This window comes from Dendrobates tinctorius, unplaced genomic scaffold (assembly GCF_039654945.1).
Source record: "Dendrobates tinctorius isolate UK_male_01 unplaced genomic scaffold, ASM3965494v1 ptg000445l, whole genome shotgun sequence".
Classification (NCBI taxonomy): domain Eukaryota; kingdom Metazoa; phylum Chordata; class Amphibia; order Anura; family Dendrobatidae; genus Dendrobates; species Dendrobates tinctorius.
The window spans coordinates 1,276,642-1,290,925 of NW_027362107.1; positions in this window are offsets into that span (position 1 = coordinate 1,276,642).

Sequence of the window (14,284 nt, forward strand, 5' to 3'; positions counted from 1 at the left end):
TTGCTGTGTCCTCAGATTGTCAGCTCTTGTGATCAGGCCCCTGCTCCTCGCTCCGGTCTCTCCTGTACAGTGAGGCCTCATTATACCCCTGTATAAGGATCTAGTGACGCAGTGTAGACTGTTATTCAGCATTGCTGTCTCCTCAGATTGTCAGCTCTTGTGATCAGGCCTCTGCTCCTCGCTCCGGTCTCTCCTGTACAGTGAGGCCTCATTATACCCCTGTATAAGGATCTAGTGACGCAGTGTAGACTGTTATTCAGCATTGCTGTCTCCTCAGATTGTCAGCTCTTGTGATCAGGCCCCTGCTCCTCGCTCCGGTCTCTCCTGTACAGTGAGGCCTCATTATACACCTGTATAAGGATCTAGTGACGCAGTGTAGACTGTTATTCAGCATTGCTGTCTCCTCAGATTGTCAGCTCTTGTGATCAGGCCCCTGCTCCTCGCTCCGCTCTCTCCTGTACAGTGAGGCCTCATTATACACCTGTATAAGGATCTAGTGACGCAGTGTAGACTGTTATTCAGCATTGCTGTCTCCTCAGATTGTCAGCTCTTGTGATCAGGCCTCTGCTCCTCGCTCCGGTCTCTCCTGTACAGTGAGGCCTCATTATACCCCTGTATAAGGATCTAGTGACGCAGTGTAGACTGTTATTCAGCATTGCTGTCTCCTCAGATTGTCAGCTCTTGTGATCAGGCCTCTGCTCCTCGCTCCGGTCTCTCCTGTACAGTGACGCCTCATTATACCCCTGTATAAGGATCTAGTGAGGCAGTGTAGACTGTTATTCAGCATTGCTGTGTCCTCAGATTGTCAGCTCTTGTGATCAGGCCTCTGCTCCTCGCTCCGGTCTCTCCTGTACAGTGACGCCTCATTATACCCCTGTATAAGGATCTAGTGACGCAGTGTAGACTGTTATTCAGCATTGCTGTGTCCTCAGATTGTCAGCTCTTGTGATCAGGCCTCTGCTCCTCGCTCCGGTCTCTCGTGTACAGTGACGCCTCATTATACCCCTGTATAAGGATCTAGTGACGCAGTGTAGACTGTTATTCAGCATTGCTGTGTCCTCAGATTGTCAGCTCTTGTGATCAGGCCTCTGCTCCTCGCTCCGGTCTCTCCTGTACAGTGAGGCCTCATTATACCCCTGTATAAGGATCTAGTGACGCAGTGTAGACTGTTATTCAGTATTGCTGTCTCCTCAGATTGTCAGCTCTTGTGATCAGGCCCCTGCTCCTCGCTCCGGTCTCTCCTGTACAGTGAGGCCTCATTATACCCCTGTATAAGGATCTAGTGACGCAGTGTAGACTGTTATTCAGCATTGCTGTCTCCTCAGATTGTCAGCTCTTGTGATCAGGCCTCTGCTCCTCGCTCCGGTCTCTCCTGTACAGTGAGGCCTCATTATACCCCTGTATAAGGATCTAGTGACGCAGTGTAGACTGTTATTCAGCATTGCTGTCTCCTCAGATTGTCAGCTCTTGTGATCAGGCCTCTGCTCCTCGCTCCGGTCTCTCCTGTACAGTGAGGCCTCATTATACCCCTGTATAAGGATCTAGTGACGCAGTGTAGACTGTTATTCAGTATTGCTGTCTCCTCAGATTGTCAGCTCTTGTGATCAGGCCTCTGCTCCTCGCTCCGGTCTCTCCTGTACAGTGAGGCCTCATTATACCCCTGTATAAGGATCTAGTGACGCAGTGTAGACTGTTATTCAGCATTGCAGTCTCCTCAGATTGTCAGCTCTTGTGATCAGGCCCCTGCTCCTCGCTCCGGTCTCTCCTGTACAGTGAGGTCTCATTATACTCCTGTATAAGGATCTAGTGACGCAGTGTAGACTGTTATTCAGCATTGCTGTCTCCTCAGATTGTCAGCTCTTGTGATCAGGCCCCTGCTCCTCGCTCCGGTCTCTCCTGTACAGTGAGGCCTCATTATACCCCTGTATAAGGATCTAGTGACGCAGTGTAGACTGTTATTCAGCATTGCTGTGTCCTCAGATTGTCAGCTCTTGTGATCAGGCCTCTGCTCCTCGCTCCGGTCTCTCCTGTACAGTGAGGCCTCATTATACCCCTGTATAAGGATCTAGTGACGCAGTGTAGACTGTTATTCAGCATTGCTGTCTGCTCAGATTGTCAGCTCTTGTGATCAGGCCCCTGCTCCTCGCTCCGGTCTCTCCTGTACAGTGAGGTCTCATTATACCCCTGTATAAGGATCTAGTGATGCAGTGTAGACTGTTATTCAGCATTGCTGTGTCCTCAGATTGTCAGCTCTTGTGATCAGGCCTCTGCTCCTCGCTCCGGTCTCTCCTGTACAGTGAGGCCTCATTATACCCCTGTATAAGGATCTAGTGACGCAGTGTAGACTGTTATTCAGCATTGCTGTGTCCTCAGATTGTCAGCTCTTGTGATCAGGCCCCTGCTCCTCGCTCCGGTCTCTCCTGTACAGTGAGGCCTCATTATACCCCTGTATAAGGATCTAGTGACGCAGTGTAGACTGTTATTCAGCATTGCTGTCTCCTCAGATTGTCAGCTCTTGTGATCAGGCCCCTGCTCCTCGCTCCGGTCTCTCCTGTACAGTGAGGCCTCATTATACCCCTGTATAAGGATCTAGTGACGCAGTGTAGACTGTTATTCAGCATTGCTGTCTCCTCAGATTGTCAGCTCTTGTGATCAGGCCTCTGCTCCTCGCTCCGGTCTCTCCTGTACAGTGAGGCCTCATTATACCCCTGTATAAGGATCTAGTGATGAGGGTAGACTGTTATTCAGCATTGCTGCTTCCTCAGATTGTCAGCTCTTGTGATCAGGCCTCTGCTCCTCGCTCCGGTCTCTCCTGTACAGTGAGGCCTCATTATACCCCTGTATAAGGATCTAGTGACGCAGTGTAGACTGTTATTCAGCATTGCTGTGTCCTCAGATTGTCAACTCTTGTGATCAGGCCCCTGCTCCTCGCTCCGGTCTCTCCTGTACAGTGAGGCCTCATTATACCCCTGTATAAAGATCTAGTGACGCAGTGTAGACTGTTATTCAGCATTGCTGTCTCCTCAGATTGTCAGCTCTTGTGATCAGGCCCCTGCTCCTCGCTCCGGTCTCTCCTGTACAGTGAGGCCTCATTATACCCCTGTATAAGGATCTAGTGACGCAGTGTAGACTGTTATTCAGCATTGCTGTTTCCTCAGATTGTCAGCTCTTGTGATCAGGCCTCTGCTCCTCGCTCCGTTCTCTCCTGTACAGTGAGGCCTCATTATACCCCTGTATAAGGATCTAGTGACGCAGTGTAGACTGTTATTCAGCATTGCTGTCTCCTCAGATTGTCAGCTCTTGTGATCAGGCCCCTGCTCCTCGCTCCGGTCTCTCCTGTACAGTGAGGCCTCATTATACTCCTGTATAAGGATCTAGTGATGCAGTGTAGACTGTTATTCAGCATTGCTGTGTCCTCAGATTGTCAGCTCTTGTGATCAGGCCTCTGCTCCTCGCTCCGGTCTCTCCTGTACAGTGAGGCCTCATTATACCCCTGTATAAGGAGCTAGTGACGCAGTGTAGACAGTTATTCAGCATTGCTGTCTCCTCAGATTGTCAGCTCTTGTGATCAGGCCTCTGCTCCTCGCTCCGGTCTCTCCTGTACAGTGAGGCCTCATTATACCCCTGTATAAGGATCTAGTGACGCAGTGTAGACTGTTATTCAGCATTGCTGTCTCCTCAGATTGTCAGCTCTTGTGATCAGGCTCCTGCTCCTCGCTCCGGTCTCTCCTGTACAGTGAGGCCTCATTATACCCCTGTATAAGGATCTAGTGACGCAGTGTAGACTGTTATTCAGCATTGCTGTCTCCTCAGATTGTCAGCTCTTGTGATCAGGCCCCTGCTCCTCGCTCCGCTCTCTCCTGTACAGTGAGGCCTCATTATACCCCTGTATAAGGATCTAGTGACGCAGTGTAGACTGTTATTCAGCATTGCTGTGTCCTCAGATTGTCAGCTCTTGTGATCAGGCCCCTGCTCCTCGCTCCGGTCTCTCCTGTACAGTGAGGCCTCATTATACCCCTGTATAAGGATCTAGTGACGCAGTGTAGACTGTTATTCAGCATTGCTGTGTCCTCAGATTGTCAGCTCTTGTGATCAGGCCCCTGCTCCTCGCTCCGGTCTCTCCTGTACAGTGAGGCCTCATTATACCCCTGTATAAGGATCTAGTGACGCAGTGTAGACTGTTATTCAGCATTGCAGTCTCCTCAGATTGTCAGCTCTTGTGATCAGGCCCCTGCTCCTCGCTCCGGTCTCTCCTGTACAGTGAGGTCTCATTATACCCCTGTATAAGGATCTAGTGACGCAGTGTAGACTGTTATTCAGCATTGCTGTCTCCTCAGATTGTCAGCTCTTGTGATCAGGCCCCTGCTCCTCGCTCCGGTCTCTCCTGTACAGTGAGGTCTCATTATACCCCTGTATAAGGATCTAGTGACGCAGTGTAGACTGTTATTCAGCATTGCTGTGTCCTCAGATTGTCAGCTCTTGTGATCAGGCCCCTGCTCCTCGCTCCGGTCTCTCCTGTACAGTGAGGCCTCATTATACCCCTGTATAAGGATCTAGTGACGCAGTGTAGACTGTTATTCAGCATTGCTGTGTCCTCAGATTGTCAGCTCTTGTGATCAGGCCCCTGCTCCTCGCTCCGGTCTCTCCGGTACAGTGAGGCCTCATTATACCCCTGTATAAGGATCTAGTGACGCAGTGTAGACTGTTATTCAGCATTGCTGTCTCCTCAGATTGTCAGCTCTTGTGATCAGGCCCCTGCTCCTCGCTCCAGTCTCTCCTGTACAGTGAGGTCTCATTATACCCCTGTATAAGGATCTAGTGACGCAGTGTAGACTGTTATTCAGCATTGCAGTCTCCTCAGATTGTCAGCTCTTGTGATCAGGCCCCTGCTCCTCGCTCCGGTCTCTCCTGTACAGTGAGGTCTCATTATACCCCTGTATAAGGATCTAGTGACGCAGTGTAGACTGTTATTCAGCATTGCTGTTTCCTCAGATTGTCAGCTCTTGTGATCAGGCCCCTGCTCCTCGCTCCGGTCTATCCTGTACAGTGAGGTCTCATTATACTCCTGTATAAGGATCTAGTGACGCAGTGTAGACTGTTATTCAGCATTGCTGTGTCCTCAGATTGTCAGCTCTTGTGATCAGGCCCCTGCTCCTCGCTCCGGTCTCTCCTGTACAGTGAGGCCTCATTATACCCCTGTATAAGGATCTAGTGACGCAGTGTAGACTGTTATTCAGCATTGCTGTGTCCTCAGATTGTCAGCTCTTGTGATCAGGCCCCTGCTCCTCGCTCCGGTCTCTCCTGTACAGTGAGGCCTCATTATACCCCTGTATAAGGATCTAGTGACGCAGTGTAGACTGTTATTCAGCATTGCTGTGTCCTCAGATTGTCAGCTCTTGTGATCAGGCCTCTGCTCCTCGCTCCGGTCTCTCCTGTACAGTGAGGCCTCATTATACCCCTGTATAAGGATCTAGTGACGCAGTGTAGACTGTTATTCAGCATTGCTGTGTCCTCAGATTGTCAGCTCTTGTGATCAGGCCCCTGCTCCTCGCTCCGGTCTCTCCTGTACAGTGAGGCCTCATTATACCCCTGTATAAGGATCTAGTGACGCAGTGTAGACTGTTATTCAGCATTGCTGTCTCCTCAGATTGTCAGCTCTTGTGATCAGGGCCCTGCTCCTCGCTCCGGTCTCTCCTGTACAGTGAGGCCTCATTATACCCCTGTATAAGGATCTAGTGACACAGTGTAGACTGTTATTCAGCATTGCTGTCTCCTCAGATTGTCAGCTCTTGTGATCAGGCCCCTGCTCCTCGCTCCGGTCTCTCCTGTACAGTGAGGCCTCATTATACCCCTGTATAAGGATCTAGTGACGCAGTGTAGACTGTTATTCAGCATTGCTGTGTCCTCAGATTGTCAGCTCTTGTGATCAGGCCCCTGCTCCTCGCTCCGGTCTCTCCTGTACAGTGAGGCCTCATTATACCCCTGTATAAGGATCTAGTGATGCAGTGTAGACTGTTATTCAGCATTGCTGTCTCCTCAGATTGTCAGCTCTTGTGATCAGTCCCCTGCTCCTCGCTCCGGTCTCTCCTGTACAGTGAGGCCTCATTATACCCCTGTATAAGGAGCTAGTGACGCAGTGTAGACTGTTATTCAGCATTGCTGTCTCCTCAGATTGTCAGCTCTTGTGATCAGGCCCCGGCTCCTCGCTCCGGTCTCTACTGTACAGTGAGGCCTCATTATACCCCTGTATAAGGAGCTAGTGACGCAGTGTAGACTGTTATTCAGCATTGCTGTCTCCTCAGATTGTCAGCTCTTGTGATCAGGCCCCGGCTCCTCGCTCCGGTCTCTACTGTACAGTGAGGCCTCATTATACCCCTGTATAAGGATCTAGTGACGCAGTGTAGACTGTTATTCAGCATTGCTGTCTCCTCAGATTGTCAGCTCTTGTGATCAGGCCCCTGCTCCTCGCTCCGATCTCTCCTGTACAGTGAGGCCTCATTATACCTCTGTATAAGGATCTAGTGATGCAGTGTAGACTGTTATTCAGCATTGCTGTCTCCTCAGATTGTCAGCTCTTGTGATCAGGCCCCTGCTCCTCGCTCCGGTCTCTCCTGTACAGTGAGGCCTCATTATACCCCTGTATAAGGCTCTAGTGACGCAGTGTAGTCTGTTATTCAGCATTACGGTCTCCTCAGATTGTCAGCTCTTGTGATCAGGCCCCTGCTCCTCGCTCCGGTCTCTCCTGTACAGTGAGGCCTCATTATACCCCTGTATAAGGATCTAGTGACGCAGTGTAGACTGTTATTCAGCATTGCTGTCTCCTCAGATTGTCAGCTCTTGTGATCAGGCCTCTGCTCCTCGCTCCGGTCTCTCCTGTACAGTGAGGCCTCATTATACCCCTGTATAAGGATCTAGTGACGCAGTGTAGACTGTTATTCAGCATTGCTGTCTCCTCAGATTGTCAGCTCTTGTGATCAGGCCTCTGCTCCTCGCTCCGGTCTCTCCTGTACAGTGAGGCCTCATTATACCCCTGTATAAGGATCTAGTGACGCAGTGTAGACTGTTATTCAGCATTGCTGTCTCCTCAGATTGTCAGCTCTTGTGATCAGGCCCCTGCTCCTCGCTCCGGTCTCTCCTGTACAGTGAGGCCTCATTATACCCCTGTATAAGGATCTAGTGACGCAGTGTAGACTGTTATTCAGCATTGCTGTCTCCTCAGATTGTCAGCTCTTGTGATCAGGCCCCTGCTCCTCGCTCCGGTCTCTCCTGTACAGTGAGGTCTCATTATACCCCTGTATAAGGATCTAGTGACGCAGTGTAGACTGTTATTCAGCATTGCTGTCTCCTCAGATTGTCAGCTCTTGTGATCAGGCTCCTGCTCCTGGCTCCGGTCTCTCCTGTACAGTGAGGCCTCATTATACCCCTGTATAAGGATCTAGTGACGCAGTGTAGACTGTTATTCAGCATTGCTGTCTCCTCAGATTGTCAGCTCTTGTGATCAGGCCCCTGCTCCTCGCTCCGGTCTCTCCTGTACAGTGAGGTCTCATTATACCCCTGTATAAGGATCTAGTGACGCAGTGTAGACTGTTATTCAGCATTGCTGTGTCCTCAGATTGTCAGCTCTTGTGATCAGTCCCCTGCTCCTCGCTCCGGTCTCTCCTGTACAGTGAGGCCTCATTATACCCCTGTATAAGGATCTAGTGACGCAGTGTAGACTGTTATTCAGCATTGCTGTCTCCTCAGATTGTCAGCTCTTGTGATCAGGCCCCTGCTCCTCGCTCCGGTCTCTCCTGTACAGTGAGGCCTCATTATACCCCTGTATAAGGATCTAGTGACGCAGTGTAGACTGTTATTCAGCATTGCTGTCTCCTCAGATTGTCAGCTCCTGTGATCAGGCCCCTGCTCCTCGCTCCGGTCTCTCCTGTACAGTGAGGTCTCATTATACCCCTGTATAAGGATCTAGTGACGCAGTGTAGACTGTTATTCAGCATTGCTGTCTCCTCAGATTGTCAGCTCTTGTGATCAGGCCTCTGCTCCTCGCTCCGGTCTCTCCTGTACAGTGAGGCCTCATTATACTCCTGTATAAGGATCTAGTGACGCAGTGTAGACTGTTATTCAGCATTGCTGTTTCCTCAGATTGTCAGCTCTTGTGATCAGGCCTCTGCTCCTCGCTCCGGTCTCTCCTATACAGTGAGGCCTCATTATACCCCTGTATAAGGATCTAGTGACGCAGTGTAGACTGTTATTCAGCATTGCTGTGTCCTCAGATTGTCAGCTCTTGTGATCAGGCCCCTGCTCCTCGCTCCGGTCTCTCCTGTACAGTGAGGCCTCATTATACCCCTGTATAAGGATCTAGTGACGCAGTGTAGACTGTTATTCAGCATTGCTGTGTCCTCAGATTGTCAGCTCTTGTGATCAGGCCCCGGCTCCTCGCTCCGGTCTCTCCTGTACAGTGAGGCCTCATTATACCCCTGTATAAGGATCTAGTGACGCAGTGTAGACTGTTATTCAGCATTGCTGTCTCCTCAGATTGTCAGCTCTTGTGATCAGGTCCCTGCTCCTCGCTCCGGTCTCTCCTATACAGTGAGGCCTCATTATACCCCTGTATAAGGATCTAGTGACGCAGTGTAGACTGTTATTCAGCATTGCTGTTTCTTCAGATTGTCAGCTCTTGTGATCAGGCCCCTGCTCCTCGCTCCGGTCTCTCCTGTACAGTGAGGCCGCATTATACCCCTGTATAAGGATCTAGTGACGCAGTGTAGACTGTTATTCAGCATTGCTGTCTCCTCAGATTGTCAGCTCTTGTGATCAGGCCTCTGCTCCTCGCTCCGGTCTCTCCTGTACAGTGAGGCCTCATTATACCCCTGTATAAGGATCTAGTGACGCAGTGTAGACTGTTATTCAGCATTGCTGTCTCCTCAGATTGTCAGCTCTTGTGATCAGGCCCCGGCTCCTCGCTCCGGTCTCTCCTGTACAGTGAGGCCTCATTATACCCCTGTATAAGGATCTAGTGACGCAGTGTAGACTGTTATTCAGCATTGCTGTGTCCTCAGATTGTCAGCTCTTGTGATCAGGCCCCTGCTCCTCGCTCCGGTCTCTCCTGTACAGTGAGGCCTCATTATACCCCTGTATAAGGATCTAGTGACGCAGTGTAGACTGTTATTCAGCATTGCTGTGTCCTCAGATTGTCAGCTCTTGTGATCAGGCCCCTGCTCCTCGCTCCGGTCTCTCCTGTACAGTGAGGTCTCATTATACCCCTGTATAAGGATCTAGTGACGCAGTGTAGACTGTTATTCAGCATTGCTGTCTCCTCAGATTGTCAGCTCTTGTGATCAGGCCCCTGCTCCTCGCTCCAGTCTCTCCTGTACAGTGAGGCCTCATTATACTCCTGTATAAGGATCTAGTGACGCAGTGTAGACTGTTATTCAGCATTGCTGTGTCCTCAGATTGTCAGCTCTTGTGATCAGGCCCCGGCTCCTCGCTCCGGTCTCTCCTGTACAGTGAGGCCTCATTATACCCCTGTATAAGGATCTAGTGACGCAGTGTAGACTGTTATTCAGCATTGCTGTGTCCTCAGATTGTCAGCTCTTGTGATCAGGCCCCCGCTCCTCGCTCCGGTCTCTCCTGTACAGTGAGGCCTCATTATACTCCTGTATAAGGATCTAGTGACGCAGTGTAGACTGTTATTCAGCATTGCTGTCTCCTCAGATTGTCAGCTCTTGTGATCAGGCCCCTGCTCCTCGCTCCGGTCTCTCCTGTACAGTGAGGCCTCATTATACTCCTGTATAAGGATCTAGTGACGCAGTGTAGACTGTTATTCAGCATTGCTGTCTCCTCAGATTGTCAGCTCTTGTGATCAGGCCCCTGCTCCTCGCTCCGGTCTCTCCTGTACAGTGAGGCCTCATTATACCCCTGTATAAGGATCTAGTGACGCAGTGTAGACTGTTATTCAGCATTGCTGTGTCCTCAGATTGTCAGCTCTTGTGATCAGGCCCCCGCTCCTCGCTCCGGTCTCTCCTGTACAGTGAGGCCTCATTATACCCCTGTATAAGGATCTAGTGACGCAGTGTAGACTGTTATTCAGCATTGCTGTGTCCTCAGATTGTCAGCTCTTGTGATCAGGCCCCTGCTCCTCGCTCCGGTCTCTCCTGTACAGTGAGGCCTCATTATACCCCTGTATAAGGATCTAGTGATGCAGTGTAGACTGTTATTCAGCATTGCTGTGTCCTCAGATTGTCAGCTCTTGTGATCAGGCCCCAGCTCCTCGCTCCGCTCTCTCCTGTACAGTGAGGTCTCATTATACCCCTGTATAAGGATCTAGTGACGCAGTGTAGACTGTTATTCAGCATTGCTGTCTCCTCAGATTGTCAGCTCTTGTGATCAGGCCTCTGCTCCTCGCTCCGGACTCTCCTGTACAGTGAGGCCTCATTATACCCCTGTATAAGGATCTAGTGACGCAGTGTAGACTGTTATTCAGCATTGCTGTGTCCTCAGATTGTCAGCTCTTGTGATCAGGCTCCTGCTCCTGGCTCCGGTCTCTCCTGTACAGTGAGGCCTCATTATACCCCTGTATAAGGATCTAGTGACGCAGTGTAGACTGTTATTCAGCATTGCTGTCTCCTCAGATTGTCAGCTCTTGTGATCAGGCCCCTGCTCCTCGCTCCGGTCTCTCCTGTACAGTGAGGCCTCATTATACCCCTGTATAAGGATCTAGTGACGCAGTGTAGACTGTTATTCAGCATTGCTGTCTCCTCAGATTGTCAGCTCTTGTGATCAGGCCTCTGCTCCTCGCTCCGGTCTCTCCTGTACAGTGAGGCCTCATTATACCCCTGTATAAGGATCTAGTGACGCAGTGTAGACTGTTATTCAGCATTGCTGTCTCCTCAGATTGTCAGCTCTTGTGATCAGGCTCCTGCTCCTGGCTCCGGTCTCTCCTGTACAGTGAGGCCTCATTATACCCCTGTATAAGGATCTAGTGACGCAGTGTAGACTGTTATTCAGCATTGCTGTGTCCTCAGATTGTCAGCTCTTGTGATCAGGCCCCTGCTCCTCGCTCCGGTCTCTCCTGTACAGTGAGGCCTCATTATACTCCTGTATAAGGATCTAGTGACGCAGTGTAGACTGTTATTCAGCATTGTTGTCTCCTCAGATTGTCAGCTCTTGTGATCAGGCCCCTGCTCCTCGCTCCGGTCTCTCCTGTACAGTGAGGCCTCATTATACCCCTGTATAAGGATCTAGTGACGCAGTGTAGACTGTTATTCAGCATTGCTGTGTCCTCAGATTGTCAGCTCTTGTGATCAGGCCCCTGCTCCTCGCTCCGGTCTCTCCTGTACAGTGAGGCCTCATTATACCCCTGTATAAGGATCTAGTGATGCAGTGTAGACTGTTATTCAGCATTGCTGTGTCCTCAGATTGTCAGCTCTTGTGATCAGGCCCCAGCTCCTCGCTCCGCTCTCTCCTGTACAGTGAGGTCTCATTATACCCCTGTATAAGGATCTAGTGACGCAGTGTAGACTGTTATTCAGCATTGCTGTCTCCTCAGATTGTCAGCTCTTGTGATCAGGCCTCTGCTCCTCGCTCCGGTCTCTCCTGTACAGTGAGGCCTCATTATACCCCTGTATAAGGATCTAGTGACGCAGTGTAGACTGTTATTCAGCATTGCTGTGTCCTCAGATTGTCAGCTCTTGTGATCAGGCTCCTGCTCCTGGCTCCGGTCTCTCCTGTACAGTGAGGCCTCATTATACCCCTGTATAAGGATCTAGTGACGCAGTGTAGACTGTTATTCAGCATTGCTGTCTCCTCAGATTGTCAGCTCTTGTGATCAGGCCCCTGCTCCTCGCTCCGGTCTCTCCTGTACAGTGAGGCCTCATTATACCCCTGTATAAGGATCTAGTGACGCAGTGTAGACTGTTATTCAGCATTGCTGTCTCCTCAGATTGTCAGCTCTTGTGATCAGGCCTCTGCTCCTCGCTCCGGTCTCTCCTGTACAGTGAGGCCTCATTATACCCCTGTATAAGGATCTAGTGACGCAGTGTAGACTGTTATTCAGCATTGTTGTCTCCTCAGATTGTCAGCTCTTGTGATCAGGCTCCTGCTCCTGGCTCCGGTCTCTCCTGTACAGTGAGGCCTCATTATACCCCTGTATAAGGATCTAGTGACGCAGTGTAGACTGTTATTCAGCATTGCTGTGTCCTCAGATTGTCAGCTCTTGTGATCAGGCCCCTGCTCCTCGCTCCGGTCTCTCCTGTACAGTGAGGCCTCATTATACTCCTGTATAAGGATCTAGTGACGCAGTGTAGACTGTTATTCAGCATTTTTGTCTCCTCAGATTGTCAGCTCTTGTGATCAGGCCCCTGCTCCTCGCTCCGGTCTCTCCTGTACAGTGAGGCCTCATTATACCCCTGTATAAGGATCTAGTGACGCAGTGTAGACTGTTATTCAGCATTGCTGTCTCCTCAGATTGTCAGCCCTTGTGATCAGGCCTCTGCTCCTCGCTCCGGTCTCTCCTGTACAGTGAGGCCTCATTATACCCCTGTATAAGGATCTAGTGACGCAGTGTAGACTGTTATTCAGCATTGCTGTGTCCTCAGATTGTCAGCTCTTGTGATCAGGCCTCTGCTCCTCGCTCCGGTCTCTCCTGTACAGTGAGGCCTCATTATACCCCTGTATAAGGATCTAGTGACGCAGTGTAGACTGTTATTCAGCATTGCTGTCTCCTCAGATTGTCAGCTCTTGTGATCAGGCCCCGGCTCCTCGCTCCGGTCTCTCCTGTACAGTGAGGCCTCATTATACCCCTGTATAAGGATCTAGTGACGCAGTGTAGACTGTTATTCAGCATTGCTGTCTCCTCAGATTGTCAGCTCTTGTGATCAGGCCCCTGCTCCTCGCTCCGGTCTCTCCTGTACAGTGAGGCCTCATTATACCCCTGTATAAGGATCTAGTGACGCAGTGTAGACTGTTATTCAGCATTGCTGTCTCCTCAGATTGTCAGCTCTTGTGATCAGGCCCCTGCACCTCGCTCCGGTCTCTCCTGTACAGTGAGGCCTCATTATACCCCTGTATAAGGATCTAGTGACGCAGTGTAGACTGTTATTCAGCATTGCTGTCTCCTCAGATTGTCAGCTCTTGTGATCAGGCCCCTGCTCCTCGCTCCGGTCTCTCCTGTACAGTGAGGCCTCATTATACCCCTGTATAAGTCTCTAGTGACGCAGTGTAGACTGTTATTCAGCATTGTTGTCTCCTCAGATTGTCAGCTCTTGTGATCAGGCCTCTGCTCCACGCTCCGGTCTCTCCTGTACAGTGAGGCCTCATTATACCCCTGTATAAGTCTCTAGTGACGCAGTGTAGACTGTTATTCAGCATTGTTGTCTCCTCAGATTGTCAGCTCTTGTGATCAGGCCCCTGCTCCTCGCTCCGGTCTCTCCTGTACAGTGAGGCCTCATTATACCCCTGTATAAGTCTCTAGTGACGCAGTGTAGACTGTTATTCAGCATTGTTGTCTCCTCAGATTGTCAGCTCTTGTGATCAGGCCTCTGCTCCACGCTCCGGTCTCTCCTGTACAGTGAGGCCTCATTATACCCCTGTATAAGTCTCTAGTGACGCAGTGTAGACTGTTATTCAGCATTGTTGTCTCCTCAGATTGTCAGCTCTTGTGATCAGGCCCCCGCTCCTCGCTCCGGTCTCTCCTGTACAGTGAGTCCTCATTATACCCCTGTATAAGTCTCTAGTGACGCAGTGTAGACTGTTATTCAGCATTGTTGTCTCCTCAGATTGTCAGCTCTTGTGATCAGGCCCCTGCTCCTCGCTCCGGTCTCTCCTGTACAGTGAGGTCTCATTATACCCCTGTATAAGGATCTAGTGACGCAGTGTAGACTGTTATTCAGCATTGCTGTCTCCTCAGATTGTCAGCTCTTGTGATCAGGCCACTGCTCCTCGCTCCGGTCTCTCCTGTACAGTGAGGTCTCATTATACTCCTGTATAAGTCTCTAGTGACGCAGTGTAGACTGTTATTCAGCATTGCTGTCTCCTCAGATTGTCAGCTCTTGTGATCAGGCCTCTGCTCCACGCTCCGGTCTCTCCTGTACAGTGAGGCCTCATTATACTCCTGTATAAGTCTCTAGTGACGCAGTGTAGACTGTTATTCAGCATTGTTGTCTCCTCAGATTGTCAGCTCTTGTGATCAGGCCTCTGCTCCTCGCTCCGGTCTCTCCTGTACAGTGAGGCCTCATTATACCCCTGTATAAGGATCTAGTGACGCAGTGTAGACTGTTATTCAGCATTGCTG